Below are 17,407 nucleotides of genomic sequence, written 5' to 3'. Positions count from 1 at the left end.
ACTGCAACTAGAGAAAGTCCACAAGCAGTAGTGAAGACCCAACACAGCAAAAAATAAATAAATAAAAATAATAAAACAATTCGTGCTGGAACCACTGGACATCTAAATGCAAAGGAGTGAATATAGATACAAGGCTTTTACACCCTTCACAAAAATTAACTGAAAATGAATCAAAGGCCTAAATGTAAAATTATAAAGAATAACATAGAAGGAAAACTAGATTACCTTGGATAGAGCAATGACTTCAAATACAACCCCAAAGACACAGACCTTGAAAGAATTAATTGATATTGAACTTTATTAAAATTAATAACTTCTACTCTGTGAAAGATAATGTCAGGAGAATGAGGAAACCACAAACTTAGAAAAAATATTTGCAAAAGACACATCTGATGGAGGATTTATATAAAATATACAAAGAACTCTTAAAACTCAACAATAAGAAGATGATCCAGTTTTAAAATTGGCCAAAGACTTCAACAGACACTTCACCGAAGAATAGATACAAATGTTATCTAGCATTCATGCTTATTGGTAATCATTCAAAGGAATTGAAAGCTTTTGTTCACACAAAAATCTGCACATGGATTATTTATAGCAGGATTATTCATAATTGACAAAAGTTAGAAGTAACCAAGATGTCCTTCAGTAGGTGAGTGGATAAATAGTGGTACATCTAGACCATGAAATATCATTTAATGATACGATAATGATGTATATATTATACATTTGTCCAAACTGATAGAATGTACAATACCAAGAGTGAATTACAATATAAACTATGAACTTTGGGTCATTATGAGGTGTCAATGTAGGTTTTTCCACTTTAACAGATGTACCATTCTGGTGGGAGTGGTGTTGATAATGGAGGAGGCTATGCATGTGTTGGGGCAGGAAGTGTATAAGCAAACTCTATGCTTCCTCTCAATTTTGCTGTGAATCTAAAACTGCTCTAAAAAAAATTAGTCTTTAAGAATAATCAAGGATTGAAGTATGAATATGCTACAATATAGATGAACTTGAAAACTTTGTTTATTGAAAGAACCATACACAAAAGGTCACATGTTATTCCATTATATAAGATGCCCAGAAAAAGCAAATCCATAGACTAAGAAAGCAAACTTGTGGTTGCCAAGAGTGCTCGGGGAGGAGAAAAGACTGTTGTTGGGTAAGAGATCCTCTTGGGGGGTGGGGATGAAAATGTCCTGGAATTAGAAGGTGGTAATGGCTACTCAACTTTGTGAATATAGTGTTAAAAAAAACACAAAACCCACTGAATTGTACACTTTAAAGGGGTGAGTTTTATGGTATGTGAATTTTATGTTAATGTGTGCATGGTGTGCTAAGATATTTCAGGTGTCTCTTACTCTTTGCTACCCTATGTGCTACAGTCACCAGGCTCCTTTGTCTGTGGGATTCTCCAGGAAAGAAACTGAAGTGGGTTGCTATGCCCTCTTTTAGGGGATCTTCCTGACCCATGGATCAAATCTATGTCTCCTGCATTGGTAGGTGTGTTCTTTAGCACTAGGGCCTCCTGGGAACCCCTTGTATATTAATAATTATTTTTAAAAGGATTATTTAAATTTGAATTTGAATCAGCTGGGGGAAAAAATCAAGCAAACCATTTACTTGTTTGCATTATCTGGATCACATTGTTTTAGCTAGTCAGTTTGGTGAGTCAACCAGTAGCCCCCCATGGTTTCAGTTAGAGGTAGAAGATAGAGGGTTCATTTTATGTCTTTGCCTATTAGACTCTAAGCTATAATAGCTGAGGCTGTCTCTTTTTATTGCACTTGTAAATATGTACTAAGGCTCCCAAATAATGGACAGAGCCAATAAACATAATGAATAGACTAATAATAAAACCAAATTATGAAAGGAAAAGAGCAAATGACTGGCATGCACTGTTGTCAGAACAAATTCACTCAAGTGAGAAAAACAGCCTGTTGGATTCAGCTGCTAAGGAAGCAGCAATTTATTTAGAAAGCAGCTGCCTTTCCAGAATGGATTATCTTCTGATAAAAGTGATGAATATGTATATATGAACAGGGAGGGGGCTGGTTAAAGATTGCACTCAGGATAACTCAATTGATTCTTTCAGAATCGTGCGACTTAGCAATGAATCAGCATCACTGGCAGGCCATTTGCTTTTCTGTGGCAGTGTGTGGTTGAAACATTCTCTTCTCTCTTACCTTCCATGTTACATTAGCTAACTCAAGCCTTCAAAGTGAGAGAAAAGATTGTTCCTATAAAGATTTAGGATTGGGTCATTTTCATATGGCTCCCATCACTAATATAGTTTTTAAATATAAAGCATCATCAAATGCCTTTGAAACTCTCAGTTGAAAAGGGGAATTTGAGCAGGTCAGGCATAAGATCTCTTAAAAAAAAAATCAAAGACAACCCATCCCCAAAGTCACAAAATTAACAATCTTTAAACATCCACTCCTCACCAAGGAGTGAGTGAAGTAGAGAGATTTGACTGAAACTGCCACCTTGGGTAAGTTTGTAAGAAGCTCCTTTTATCTTCCAGGTTTCTTTCATTTGCTTACTGACCCTTAAATAAAAGGACAGAACTCTTAGCTTCACCTAGTGGCCCAAGAAGCCTCCTCCCTTTTCAGTAGAGCCTGAGTGTTCTGGAGCAGAACCAGAGCCCCACCCTACCTCTGTTCATATCCCCTTGGGGTATGCCAGCCAAGAACTATAAAAGAGCTGAGCAAGGATAGAGTAAGGGTCTTATCCCAGGTCTATATCTCAGTTCTAAGAACTTTGGGCAGGTTACTCACTATTTAAGCCTCAGCTTCCTCATATGTATATTACAGATAATAATAGTATTTAATCCACAGGGTTACTAGGGGGTTAAATGAGGTCATGCTGTGGTTGTTAATATTACTTTTCTCTCCTTACTTAAGTATCCCTCCTACATAAATGAAAGGTGAGAGAGACTGAGTTTCTAGCTTAGAATCTCAACCGATAAATATAAATCACTAGAAAAAGAATGAGTCTCTATCAGTAACTTCTGACTTGTTTTCTGAAAATTTGGAAATCAATTTGGTGAAAAGATTTCCTTTCTAGAATGCACTTCCTCTGGCATCCTTTGGCTCAGTTTAGTAACCCACAAGGCAAGTTCTGGTGACTGTGGGTCAGGTCCTCCACTGACTCATCCCATGGTGCACACAGAAGGTGAGGACTCCAAGGGAAAAACATTGAATGGAGGAGAGTGGGAAGAAGGAGGCCCCTCACATGGCCATTCTGCTCCTGTTAATGATCCTGGTTGCCGAGGAGGATAAATCACGGTTTCCCAGCAGTAGATCCAGGATTCATTGACTCAGTGACCAATGGACATTTTGCTGGCAGCCTTTGGTATTTCTGCACTTTTACAGTTGGGAAGACAAATAATCTTAGAAACCAAAAGAAATGCCTCAGTATGACCATAGCACATGTGTTCGTCTGAACTTCATGGATGATTGTGGTAAGATAGAATTCCAGAGAATATTTGTTGTAAAGTGTTGCAAAATTTTCTGTGTGTGTGTGTGTTTTCTTAAAACTTGTCTTCTACAAAAAGGCACCTGCTTTCTTTAACTGGAAGCACTTTGTGCGTGCAACAACTTTCTAGAGCAACTGCTGTGAGAAATCATTTTATGCAAACTTAAGGACTTCCTAGTGAGGAAAAACTGCTTCAAAGAGGAATAGCTCCTATTATTGTTCTGAGGAGAATAAAATATTATTCCCTTATCATGAAAAAGATAGTCACAGAGGTTCCTACTACTTATACAACCAACTAACATGACTAATTGTTCTCTTTCCGCTTATGCTGCTTATAAGAGAAGCTGTAAAAGAAACAGGAGAAGATGAGCCAGAGGGGAAGGCAGCAGAGTTCTATATTTAGTCCCAATAGGCAAGTTGGGTAAAGAAGTCACCCGTGGCTGTGTCTGAGGGAAGTCGTGGTACCAAGATCACCTGAAATCCACGGTTATCCTAATAAGATGTTCTAGGAATGAAAGTAGTATAAAAACTCAGATGAATTAGAAGGAAACCTTTACCAAAGCCTGAGAATATGAATCAGGATTAGACTGAGCAGTGATATGTAATGTGAGAAAGATTTTTAAACTTTATTTTTAATTATTTTTGGCAGTGCTGGGTCTCTGTTGTTGCGCCTAGGCTTTCTTTAGTGGGAGTGAGCAGGGGCTAGTCTCCACTTGTGGTGTGTGGGCTTTGCACTACAGTGGTTTCTCCTGTGGCTTTCAGACTCTAGAGCATGCGCTCAGTAGTTGTTGTGCATGGACTGAGCTGCCCTGCAGCATATGGTTGGTATCTTACTAGACCGGGAACTGAACCTGCGTCCCATGCATTGTGAGGTAGATTCTCAACCACTGGACCATCAGCGAAGACTGAGAAAGATGTCTGATTTTACCTGCTTATTTTTTTATTCCATTTTAATTTTTGTTGACATATAATTGATCATAATGTTATGCCAATTTCCGCTGTGTAGCAAAGTGACTCAGTTATTCACATATAGACATTCTTTTCTAATTGTTTATTTGGATCTTATGTTTTTCATATACTAATAATATTTTAAATGGTTGTGTTTAATGTTGGCTATTTAAGTAAGAAAATGTGCTTCAAAAAATGAAGAATAATATAACAGAAGTCTTACCAAGCACTATCTTTCTGTTACCTGTGCTCAGGGTTACCTGTCTATTTGGACCATGAGATAGATAATTATGAAGTCATTCATGGATGTGAAGGAAAATTTCAGAAAGCAATTGCTTTATCTCTGAAAAGGGCCTGAAAATTAAATCTTGATTAATAACACTCTCCAGATACTTTCAGATATTTGTCTTTTATAATCATCTTGAGTGTGTGTGCATGCTTAGTCATGTCTGCTGTTTGCAACCCCATGGACTGTAGCCCACTAGACACCTCTGTCTATGGGATTTCCCAGCAAGAATCCTGGAGCAGGTTGCTGTTTCCTTCTCCAGGGGATCTTCCCAACCCAGGCATCAAACCCATGTCTCTTGCTCATCTGACTTGTACTTACCCCAGGACAAACACTATTGGCTTTTCTTCTGTGTACATTAGATAAGAAACTGAATTTTTCAGTCAAGGCAGGAAGCTTTAGACTAGCTGGGAATGCTATGAAATATGGAATACAATAATAAGGGGCAAATAAGGGACAAGTACTTGTACCTTGACTGAATTCAGTTTCTTATCTAATATACACAGAAAAAAGCCACCAGTGTTTGTCCTGGGATAAGTGGTGAGAAACAAGGAGAGCAGAAAGGATTTTCAAGGTTAGGAGACAAATTTAAAAGACAACCACCATGCTTTCTGCGTTCCCTTGCATCAGAAATGAAGATCGACACAGGAGGAAAAGAGAGGGGGTGAGGAGGGGGCTCATCCATGGTGGTACAGAATAAGCAGAGCCATGTTAGCTCCTGTCATACTGTCATTTTCTGGGTCTGTCCCACACTTTCAGGCCTGGAAGCAGATTCTCACCCAGGGAATATCCCAAGTACTATAATCAACTCATTACAAAACAACGTCTTGCTCTCTTGAAGTTGCAAAACTCCCTCATATATCTTTTGGCCCCTAGCTAAGGCCTCTTTATCTCTCAGGATCCCAAATGTGCCATCGTATTATGGAAATCTGCAGGTTGATATATTCTTAGCTCAGAGGAAGACTGTTCATTTCCTTAACAAATGTTTATGGAATTCCTGCCAAGAGAGACCTAACACTGTTCCCAGCAACTGGGAGTTCAAAATTAGGCCAAATCCCCTCTTTCTCTCATGTGTGTTGGGAAAGTAAAAATAAGAACTACAAAACCCTTGGTTCTGTGGGACTTAAAGTCTATAGGAAAGACTGATGATTGGCCCAGTAGTATTGGAAGGTGGTTAAATATGAAGCTAGGGGAACACACTATAATGGGAGAAGAGCAAGGGAGCATGACTCTCAGAAAAGGTATCAGGGAAAACTTCCCAGAGTGAGGGACATGTTAGTGAGACCTAAAGGGTGAGTGGGCGTCCCTGATGGCTCAGCGGTAAAGGACTCCAAATGCAGGAGATGTGGGTTTGATCCCTGGGTTGGCAGGATCCCCTGGAGAAGGACATGGCAACCCACTCCAGTATGTTGCCTGGGAAATCCCATGGACAGAGGAGCCTGGCGGGCTACAGTCCACAGGGGTCGCAAAGAGTTGGACATGATTTAGCAACTGAGCACAAAAGGGGGAGTAGAAGTTAGTCTGGGGAAGAAGGTTAAAAAGATTATCAGGCAGTGGGAACAGCACATGGAAAAGACCAAGGATGAAAAGAATCTCAGTTTTGCTAGAGAATGAAGTGCATGAGTGCATGTCTCCCCACTGTGATGGGGAGACAACAGGGTAACAGAAGGCATCTCAAACATAAGATGCTTACCAAGTAGCTAATCTGCCACTTCTTTCTGGACAAACCCCAGTGGACATTCCTTAATCACAGGAAACAAGACATATGAAAAGAGAAGCCTCCCCTTGAGAGGAACACAGGGAATGGTTAGCCTCTGGGGAGAACTGGACTCCAATTAAAGCCAGAAGAGAGTTAAAGATGGAGAAAAGCTTGTCAGTTATAGGAAACATTCTGTGGAAAGTTTGGGTGGGAGGACAGCAGCAGGAAATTGAATCAGAAACACAGAACACAGGAACTTCCCTTATGGTCCAGTGATTAAGACACTGTGCTTCAACTGCAGGGTTGCAGGTTTGATCCCTGTTTGAGAAACTAAATCCCACATGCCATGGCCAAAATATTTTTTTAAAAAAAGCACAGAACACAGAGATGTGAGTGGAGGGGTAGATAACCAGAAGAGATTGCATACTAGGAGGTGAAAAAAAATAAATTGTTACATGGCAAAATGGACTTAGCTAATTAGGATTCTTTTAGCTAAAAAGTATTAGAAAGTCCCTTGAATTGGTGTGATATAAAAAAGAAGTGAAGGGGCATTTGGCACAAGGATACAGAGGTCTTTCATGGACCCAAGGGAAAGAATGCAGGAAGAATGGACCATGAAGAAGAAGCTGGAAACAAGAACTATTATGTCTTTGCTTCTCTTTGCCCATTTTCTTATACAACTAATTACTTTTCTCTGCTTTTTTGTCCACAGAGTGGATGCAGATCTCAAATTTACACATTCTGTTTCTAACAAAATGTGCTAGCAAATCATAACCAACTACAGACCCAGTTCCAAAATCCCTTCAGTGATTTGATTGTCACAACCTGGGTACATGTCCGTTCCTTTTCCACATGGGACAAATGTGACAGCTAGCCCTGAACTCAAGTGGGTCAGGAGCAGGGCCCCAAATTGTGATTCAGGAAGTTGACTCTAATGCCCTCAAAATATCTTACAAATGCCTTTCTGGTTATATGGGGTTGTCAGTGGTGGAGGGGTCTCTCTGGCCTTTCAGGGATTAGCCAACTCCTGGGTAAGTTATCCTACTGAGGCACATTGGAGGTCTGATGACTGTGAAGACCCCAGTTGCTCTACATGGTGTCCCCTGTGGCCCAAAATGAATGAGAACTTCCAAACTACACAGCTTCCAAGGAGGTGACTTGAGGCCTACAGTAGATGTGTGTGAAGGTACAGGTGATGAAGTTCACTCTCTTTCCTCCAGGTACCCATTACACTGCAGAGGGTCTCATTTTTTTGTGGACAGAATCTACACATGCCATGGTTAAAATTCAAATTCCTGGGTCTAATCTTAACAATTCCAGTTCAGTGGTTTGATTCAACATCTAGGAATCTTCATGAAAAATTTTTTTTAAATTTTATATTGGAGGATAGTTGATTTACAGTGTTATGTTCGTTTCAGGTGTACAACAAAGTGATTTAGTTATACATGTGAATATATCCATATACATATTCATATTTCCGTTCTTTCTCAGTCTCTTTTCCCACATAGGTTATTACAAATTATTGAGTTGAGCTCACTGTGCTATACAGTAGATCTTTGTTGACTGTTTTATGTATAGTTGGAGAAGAAAATGGCAACCCACTCCAGTACTCTTGCCTAGAAAATCCCATGTGGGAGGAGCCTGGTGTAGGCTACTGTCCATGGGGTCACAAAGAGTCGAACATGACTGAGCAACTTCACATTCACTTATATATAGTAGTGGGTAGGAATCTTCATTTTAAACAAGTACTCTGGTGATTCCAGTGCATGAAATCCTTGAATTACACTTTGAGAAACTTGGCAATGCCAGTTTGATGGCAACTTTCAGGGTCTTAGACTTCCCTGGTGGCTCAGACTGTAAAGCGTCTGCCTACAATGCAGGAGACCTGGGTTCAATCCCTTGGTGGGGAAGATCGTCTGGAAAAGGAAATGGCAACCCACTCCAGTACCCTTGCCTGGAAAACCCCATGGGAGAAGCCTGGTAGGCTACAGTCCACGGGGTTGCAAAGAGTCAAAAAGAGTTGGACATGACTGAGTGACTTAACTTTACTTACTTTCAGGGTCTTAATCGTGCAACCAGCTAAAAATCACTCCTTAAAGCTATATTTAACTCATTTTATATATCTACATACATCAAATTATTTCATTTATTGACTCAAATTTGTATTAAATACAAAAACGTCTTTTTTTGCATCATGTTTTATTTCTGTTTTCTGATTTCACACCCAGCATTGAAATTTTTCCTGCTTAATAATTCTTAATGAATGCTTCTGACTCTGTCCTCTGAGCAAACTCTTTTTCTTTAGTAAATAATTTACTGCTGGTGACAGTCTGGTGATCTTTCCTTGTATCACTTGGCTAACTAAGTTGTAGAGGTAGGAAAGGAAAGTTTTGCTTTTTAACCTGTTACTTCTGAACTTTTTAGGTCATGCCTGCGTGCGTGTGTGCATGTGTGTGTGCTAAGTCACTTCAGTCGTGTCTGACTCTTTGCGACCCCATGGACCATAGCCCACCAGGCTCCACTGTTTATGGATTCTCAGGCAAGAACACTGGAGTGGGTTGCCATGCCCTCCTCCAGAGGATCTTCCCGACCCAGGGATCAAACCTGTGCCTCTTATGTCTCCTGCATTGGCAGGCAGATTCTTTACTATTTAGGTCAAGAGCAGGGTATAATAACGTGCAACAAACAAAAATGTTAGGCTAAGTATGAAACTGAGAACCAGGAGGAGTTCCAAATTACCTGTTTATCCTGAAAATAATAAAATCCCAGAATGCCAGAACTGGTAGAGAGTTAGAGTCAATCCATCACTAGGTTGGCTATAATAATATGAACTGTTTATTAAGTAATTTCTATGTGTGGGGAATTCTATGTGCTTTGTATGCATTATTTCATCTAATCTTCACAGTAACACTTGAGAAAGGGATCATTATTCCTAATCGAGCCAGGGTTTTAAGAACATCTCAACAGGCTTGATCAGTGAGGACAGTCAATTAATAGGGATTCATATAAAGCCATTTACCTGGTCTCCAAACGTGGCTGCACAAGTTTGGAATGGGTAAGATTGGACTCCACAGAATTTTGCATGAAATGAGATGTGTGTTTTCACTGTGGCTGTAAGTTATTCATAAATAGGCAATAGAACCACTGCCAGAAAAGCTGTTTTCCTAAGCATAAATACATGGACAGAAGTTTTGTCCACTCTTTTCTCTGCTCATTGTTCTGTGTGGTTGATTCCAGACTTCACAGTTTATGAGAAATTTTGACCAACCAACCTCAAAAGGAGAGATACATGGTCCTGAAAGACATTTCCTCTGAAGAACACATAAAGGAATGGAGGTTATTTAAACCCCTTTAACATGGACTGCAAGGAGATCCAACCAGTCCATCCTGAAGGAGATCAGTCCTGGCTGTTCATTGGAAGGACTGATGCTGAAGATGAAACTCCAATACTTTGGCTACCTCATGCGAAGAGTTGACTCACTGGAAAAGACCCTGATTCTGGGAGGGATTGGGGGCAGGAGAAGAAGGGGACAACAGAGGATGAGATGGCTGGATGGCATCACCAACTCAATGGGCATGAGTTTGAGTAAGTTCCGGGAGTTTGTGATGGTCAGGGAGGCCTGGCATGCTGCGATTCATGGGGTCGCAAAGAGTCGGACACGACTGAGCGACTGAACTGAACATGAAAGCTACTTTGAATCCTTGAAGAGCTATGAGATGCACTCAGGAAGGGACAATGTGTGGTTCTGAGAACAGCAAGAGGTATGATGGATGGCCTATCTCATAGGGAGACGAATTTCAGCACAAGGTAAGGAAGCACTTTCCAACAACGAGGACTGTACAACAGTATGGAGCCTGTGTGAGGCAGCAGGCTCCCCTGGGAGATAAACTCCTCCTCCCTTCATCCATGAAGATGAACCACTTACCCTGGAAGTTTGAGAGGAGGTTCATCCCAGGATGTGGGATTGGGTCCTATGACTTCTCAGATCCTTTCCAATTCTGAGAACTTATTATTCTGGTACTACAGATAGGACTTAGAAAGTTACCATATGAAAGACACTGAATCAGTGCCTTGAAGCACAGAAAATAAGGCATGATTCTTGCATTCAAATTACTTACCACCTAATGGATAAAAAGACAGGTTAAAAAGTAAATATAAAAATGCATAGTTCCTATTTGCAGGGAAGGAATGGAGATGTAGAGAATGGACATGTGGACACAGTGGGAGAAGAAGGTTAGGAAAACTGAGAAAGTAGCCTTGACATATATTTATATTATCATATGTAAAATAGATAACTAGTGGGAAGGAGTCCAGCCTGGTGCTCTGTGATGACCTAGAGGGGTGGGATAGGGTGGAGGGAAGGAAGGCACAAGAGGGAGGGGGTCTATATATTTATGGCTGATTTGTGTTGTTATATGGCAGAAACCAATACAACACTGTAACACAATTTTCCTCCAATTAAAAATTAAATTAAAAAATGCATAGTTCAACCCCCCTTTACAGCTGAGGTTAAAGTCAACATCTTTGTAGCTTTATTTATTGATGAAAGAATTGAGATTGAGGGATAGAGTGGATATTGGATCAGGTGTTGCACATAATAGAATGGAGATTCTATTATAGGTTGACCTTAATACTATATTAAAGTGATATTTTGGAGAAGGTAATGGCACCCCACTCCAGTACTCTTGCCTGGAGAATCCCAAGGATGGGGGAGCCTGGTGGGCTGCCATCTATGGGGTTGCACAGAGTCGGACACAACTGAAGCGACTTAGCAGCAGCAGGAGCAGCAGCAAAGTGATATTTTATTCAGGGGTTTTAGGGATTCTGTATAACCCTTCCATTTAAATGATTCTGATGGTTATAGACAAAAGATGAAGTAAACCAAAGGAAGTAAAGTAATATTGTGCAATGTCTATAGACTAGTCTCTAAATTCCGGAGGTCTAGGCTGTACAGTTTGGAGAAATTATTTCTCTAAGTGGGTTGGATTTTTTTTTTTAATCGCATGGAAACAAAGCAGGCTTTGGGCCCACTCTTTGTAAACCTTCCTAAAAACCAAACCCTCCTCCCCGATCCTACAACTATAACAGGCAACAAGGAAAAGACAAGTACCAGTTGCAGTTTGCATGCAGACTTGACCTCTGCTACCTGCCATGGGTCTTCTCACTCCTGAGCACTAGATCCTGCCATCACATGGGAGAAGAGGAGGAAAGACGGCCAAGGCTTCCCCTGGAAGGAAACAAAAGGAGAGAAGAGGAAACACCACATTCATGCACACAGAGACTGTTCTCTTTATGAGCTTTACCCGCTGGTAACTGGCCAGTCTAAACCTGGACTCCTCCTTTAAGGGAGAGTCTCCCACTGTATCCCAAGTCATCCTGTGAGAGGGCAGGAGACAGGGAAGTATTGGGTGAAAGAGAGCCCAAGAAGGTCTTGGGCTATTCTCCTAGAAGTCAACATTGCTGTTTTATATCATGAAGTTAATGACTCCTGTTTCTGAGTTACCTTTGGTGTGTTCATCACACCTTTTTAAAATTAATTTTTATTGGAGTATAGTTGCTTTACAATGTTGTGTTTCTGCTGTACAGCAAAGTGAATCAGCCATACATATACATATACCTCCTTTTTTGGGTTTCCTTCCCACTTAGAGCATTGAGTAGGGTTCCTGTGCTATACAGTAGGTTTTCATTAGTTCTCTATTTTATACATAGTATCAATAGCGTATGTGCATGAACCCCAAATCCTCCTCTTTTATTCCTAGGTGATATTTTAAATCATATTCTCTTTGGGGGAAGATTTTTTTTTTTAATTTATTTTAATTGTAGGCTAATACAATATTGTGGTGATCTCTGCCACACGTTGAAATGAATGGGCCACGGGTGTACACGTGTCCCCCGTCCTGAGCCCCTCCACCTCCCTCCCCATCCCATCCCTCTGGGTTGTCCCATGGCACTGGCTTTGAGTGCCCTGCTTCATGCATTGAAGTTGGACTGGTCATCTAATTCACATATGGCAATACACATGTTCCAATGCTATTCTCTCAAATCATCCCACCCTCGCCTTCTCCCACAGAGTCCAAAAGTCTGTTCTTTACATCTGTGTCTCTTTTGCTATATGACCTTTGCTATATGACCCTATATGACCTTGCATATAGGGTCATTGTCACCATCTTTCTAAATTCCATATATATGCATTAGTATACTGTACTGGTGTTTCTCTTTCTGACTTAGGAAATTTCTTTTTTTAAGTTGAAGAGATGGGAAGCTATCCAGAAAGCTAATTCCTTTATAATTCTTCTCAGCCTCAGTCTAGACTTGCCGGAGTCTCTGCTAGGTTATGCTCTTAGGTGATGTTATTAAGGACTGTGTGAGATATTCACTCTCTATTCCAGAAGGCAGTAAATAGTTACTGTTTCACTCTCCATATCCCTTAAGCTTGCATTATTTAATTTCTTTCTCCCTGTTATATTATTGATAGGGAAAAAAAATCTCTTACTCTTTTCCTCAAAGTGTTTTGGAAAGATCAAGGAAACTATCACCTTAAGAGTGTTGGAAACACTGGGGACATATGGCATTCAAATACTAGAGAGAATGTCTAATGATATCATTTTAAAAATATCTTTCATTATTCTGTCATGTCCTAAAATCCCAATCCCATAAAAGCATAACAGAAATGGGGTTGGGGATTTTACTAAATTAAAATTTGTAAAGGAGGAAGGAAAGAAATTATGGTTTTCTTTACTTTCATTATTGTTCATTCCACATTCCAGAAAAAAGTAAACTGTTAAGAGTCACAATTAGATAATTCTATATAGGAGGCCAAGGCTAGAAGTTCAAAATTTAACAGGGCTGATGAAATCAGAATGTATCAGCCATCAAAATCTCATTTCCCTTTGGCAGCACTTTCTGTGCAACCCCACAAAAGTTTCTAGGGCTTCACCTATTACACTTAGATTCATCAACATTACTGAAAGCACTTTAAAGGTATTAATTATCTTACTTACTTTCCTAATTAGTGATGGAGCACACCTCTGAAGAATTGGAAGGGGATGGGTATCAGGAACCTCTCCTTGATGACAGGAAACCAAGTGACAAAAGAGAGTTGATTTATCCTGAGATATCTAAAGGCAAATTGGAAATGACAGCTAGACTCAAGTTTGGTTCAACCTGAAAAAAGAAAAAGGCTACCTCATTCACTGACACCAAAATATTCGCCTTCACTTACAAAATGATTTTCTTCCTGGCATTTTTTTCCTTCGTTCAGCCTCAGAGATAATACTAATGATTACCAGAGATGGTAGTGAAAGCCAAACTTAATCACCATAATTGACAATTAAGTTGGGTAACAACACAGAGACAGGTGATTTCACACAGGGCTAATGAAAATGGGCTATTAAAATCTGCACACGTTTGGCAGCAATTATGAGCTCCTGGAACCATTTGATTTGAAATGTGTGCATTTCACAGGCGGCTGCCTGCCAATGAGACAGCTCTGAGCAGGACCAAGAAAGAAAGAGGAAAAGGCAGAATCACCAGAGATTTTCATAGGTGCCATTTGCTTTCAGTGGTTTGCTGGATCTTTATTATTACATACCTGATTTTTTAAAGCCAAAGAAAAATGTCTTTAAATTCACAGTTTTAGGGACTGATGACCCATTTTCTTACAAAACCACAATGGGAATGGCAGATGACAGGGAGTAGGCACCGACAAATGTTGAGTAGAATAGAGGGGGTCCGTGGAGTTTTAAGTGTGGGCCATGTGGGAGAAAGTTGGTTTCCAGTCTAGAGTGCATCAGAGACCCTTATTTTAACCATTTTGTAAAATGGAAAGCCTCAGACCAAAGGATCTGCCTGCAATGCAGGAGACATGAATTCGATCCCTGGGTTGGGAAGATCTCCTGGAGAAGGGAATAGCTACCCTGTACTCCAGTATTCTTGCTGGAGAATTCCATGGAAGAGGAGCCTGGCAGGTGTTATAGTCCATGGGATCACAGGGTCGGACTTGACTGAGCGACTAACACTTTCACATTTTCACAAAATGTAAAGTAGAAGTAATAATCCCTGCTTCCCAAGGATGACAGAGAATAGTCATCCTTAAACGCACCTGGATTAAGAAGGTGAGGTTACTTGACTGGTTCAACATTATTACTCCTTTATATTCAGTCTGCCACCATTTTGCTAAAGCCTCTCCATGAAGTTCATACTATCTGGATATACCAGTTAGTAGGGAAGCTAATTAACTATTTTTAATAACAGGAAACCAGATGACAAAAAGCAGTTGTCTTGAGGCAATCTGGGAATGACATCTATATTCAAATATGGTGATTGAATCTTATTTTTTATCCACCCTGACAATCTCTCTTTTAAATGATACATTAGGACCACTCATATTTTAAGTGATACTCCATAACCTAATCCTTAACCTAAGTGATTATTGATATCACTAGATTAATACCTACTATGTTTGTAATTATTTATTGAACTTGTTCTTTTTTATCTCTCCCTTCTTTTCTGCCTTTTTTGTTTTAACTGAGTATTTTGCATGATTCCATTTTATCTCCTCTGTTAGCATACCAATTACACTCACTTTTTGTGTAATTGAGTATATTTTTTCAGTGGTTGCTCTATAGTTTGCAACACATATTTACAATTAATTTGCCTGCTTCTTCATGCTTAGTGGAGGTATCTTATAACAAAGTATTCCCAATTCCTCCCTCCTATCTCTTATAAAATTTTTCTCTTGTTTTATTTTTTATTTACTATATTAATATATATTGCTTTTTGTTTAACCCTTTACATTCCTCTCTGGCTGACATGCACAAAAGAAGAAAAACTGGAAAGGCCCAAAGCTAATAGAGTTAGCAAAGACAGGTGAGAAATTTCTAGAAGTAAATGGTATGGTTCTGATCTAGAATAGCCTTTATATCAATAGAATTTAAAACTTTTTATTTGTGAATCACTTGAGAAGGAAAAATATGTGACACTTCATCCATTTCTGAAGGAAGAACTTGGTGACAATGGACCTGAAGGAAAAAAATATACATGCTGCTATAGACATTTTCAGAGTAATTTCTTATGAATCAGTTATTTACTTGTTAAATATAGAATATACTGATAAATCATGGGCCCTAGAGATAAAAATTGCCTAGAAATTCAATTATACTCACACTGAGTGCATATTACAACTTTCTTAAACGACAGAACTCTGTAAGTAGTATGCTGGCTTCTCTTCAAGCTCGTTGCCTCTCCCCTCAGCAGTATCCAGTTTACCCTCAAAGGCATTATTCACTTCTGTTACAGTGTTTTTGATTTATGATTTATAGCACTTATAGCATTAATAGAAATAAAATATTTTTTATAAAAGATTATAAAGCAAATGATTTATAGCATTTCCTTTGATTCTTAGAGTTTCTTTCTCCTTGCTTATATTACTCATCTGTTATTTGCATGTTTTCTACTTTTTCCACTAGAATCCTTAACCTATTAATCAGTTATTTTAAGTTCCCTCTTCAATAATTCCAAAATACATATGATATATGAATCTGGTTATGATGCATGCTTTGTCTCTTCAGATTTTTAAATTTTTTTGTCTTTCAGTGTGCCTTGTGATTTTTGTTGAAAGTAGGTGTCCTTTTCTAGTTGATAAGTTTCCTAGTTTTCAGTAATTTGATTGTGGTATGCTATGTGTGTTTTGCTTAAGAGTTCATTGAGAGTCTTCATTCTGTGTGTTTATTTGCACCCCCCCCCCAAATTAGAAACTGTGGAGCCTTTATTTCTTCACATATTTTTCTGCCTCATTCTCTGTCTTTGAGATTACAATTTTAGATATACTATACTTCTTTAACATTGTCCTAGAAGTCACTACAACCTCTTTTTTCAGTCTTTTTTTCTCTCTTCATTTCGGATAAATCCTATGTCTTCAAGTTTAATGAAAATTTCTTCTGTGCTCTCTAATCTTCTATTAACTATATCTAGTAATATTTCTATTTGTAATATTTTATCTTCTTTTGGACTTCCATTTATATCTTCCATTTCTCTCCTCCTTATGCTTATATTTCTTTTCCTTTTTGAACATATAAGAATAATTAAAATGTATGTTTTAACTTTTTTGCCTAATTCCATCATCTCTTTCATTTCTGAGTTTGTTTCGATTGTCTGAATTTTATCCTGGTTCTGGGTCGTATTTTCCTGTCCTTACTGTATTTTGTTTTTAAAGATTGTTGAAATTTGTTCTCAGAAGTTAAGTTACTTGTGTTCAGTTTGATTCTTTTGAGAGTTGTTTTAAAATTCTTTCAGGATCAATCTATAGTAGTTGTTGCTCAAGGGCACTTAGACCCACTTTTAAGTCAAGGCATTTTTCTTCATTTTCTACTGTAACAGTAATGATCTCCAGCCCAGTGTGTTCTCTAGGGATTATTTGCCTTCTCCTAGTCACAGTTCTTTGCCTGGTATCTGTTCTTTTTTGTTTTGGTTTTTTTTTGGTCCCAAGTACACCTTTTTTTTTTTTTCATTTATTTTTATTAGTTGGCGGCTAATTACTTCACAACATTGCAGTGGGTTTTGTCATACATTGACATGAATCAGCCATGGAGTTGCCTGGTATCTGTTCTTTCCCATTACCCTACCATACACAGGCTCCTATTCACCTACTGATTCATGGGGTCCATTATATATACTTTGGTAACTCTTCTGTGTGTCGCCCTCCTCTCAGTTACTCTGTTCAAAAATCCAAGATTCCTTGTTTTTCTTTTTTGTTTGTTTGTTTGTTTTTTAACTCAACAGTTTTCCATGCCTTTTTTGTTTCTTCCCTGTGCCATATCCCAGAAATTGTCTCTAAGAAGAAAACTTTGGTGTGGTAGATTTCACTTTATTTCTTTCAGAGATCAGAGTTCAGAGCTTCCTATTGTCCAATGTCTGAAAAGTTTTTTTCTATATTTTTTCTGGTTTTCTAATTGTCTGTTCTGGCAGCATAATTCTGGACTCAGTTTCT

The 17,407-nt window shown here is 38.9% G+C and overlaps 1 long non-coding RNA gene across 1 annotated transcript; it reads right to left on the bottom strand.

Moving 5' to 3' along the window:
* Positions 1-280: 280 nt before the first annotated feature.
* Positions 281-16,322, bottom strand: LOC139035100 (uncharacterized). The gene is made up of 2 exons (XR_011487608.1): positions 13,422-16,322; positions 281-11,647 (listed from the first exon to the last, which is right to left on the bottom strand). It is a non-coding gene; the product is annotated as an uncharacterized lncRNA (long non-coding RNA).
* Positions 16,323-17,407: the final 1,085 nt, after the last annotated feature.

This window comes from Odocoileus virginianus, chromosome 5, assembly GCF_023699985.2.
Source record: "Odocoileus virginianus isolate 20LAN1187 ecotype Illinois chromosome 5, Ovbor_1.2, whole genome shotgun sequence".
Classification (NCBI taxonomy): Eukaryota; Metazoa; Chordata; class Mammalia; order Artiodactyla; family Cervidae; genus Odocoileus; species Odocoileus virginianus.
This window is presented reverse-complemented; position numbering and strand designations above follow the sequence as displayed.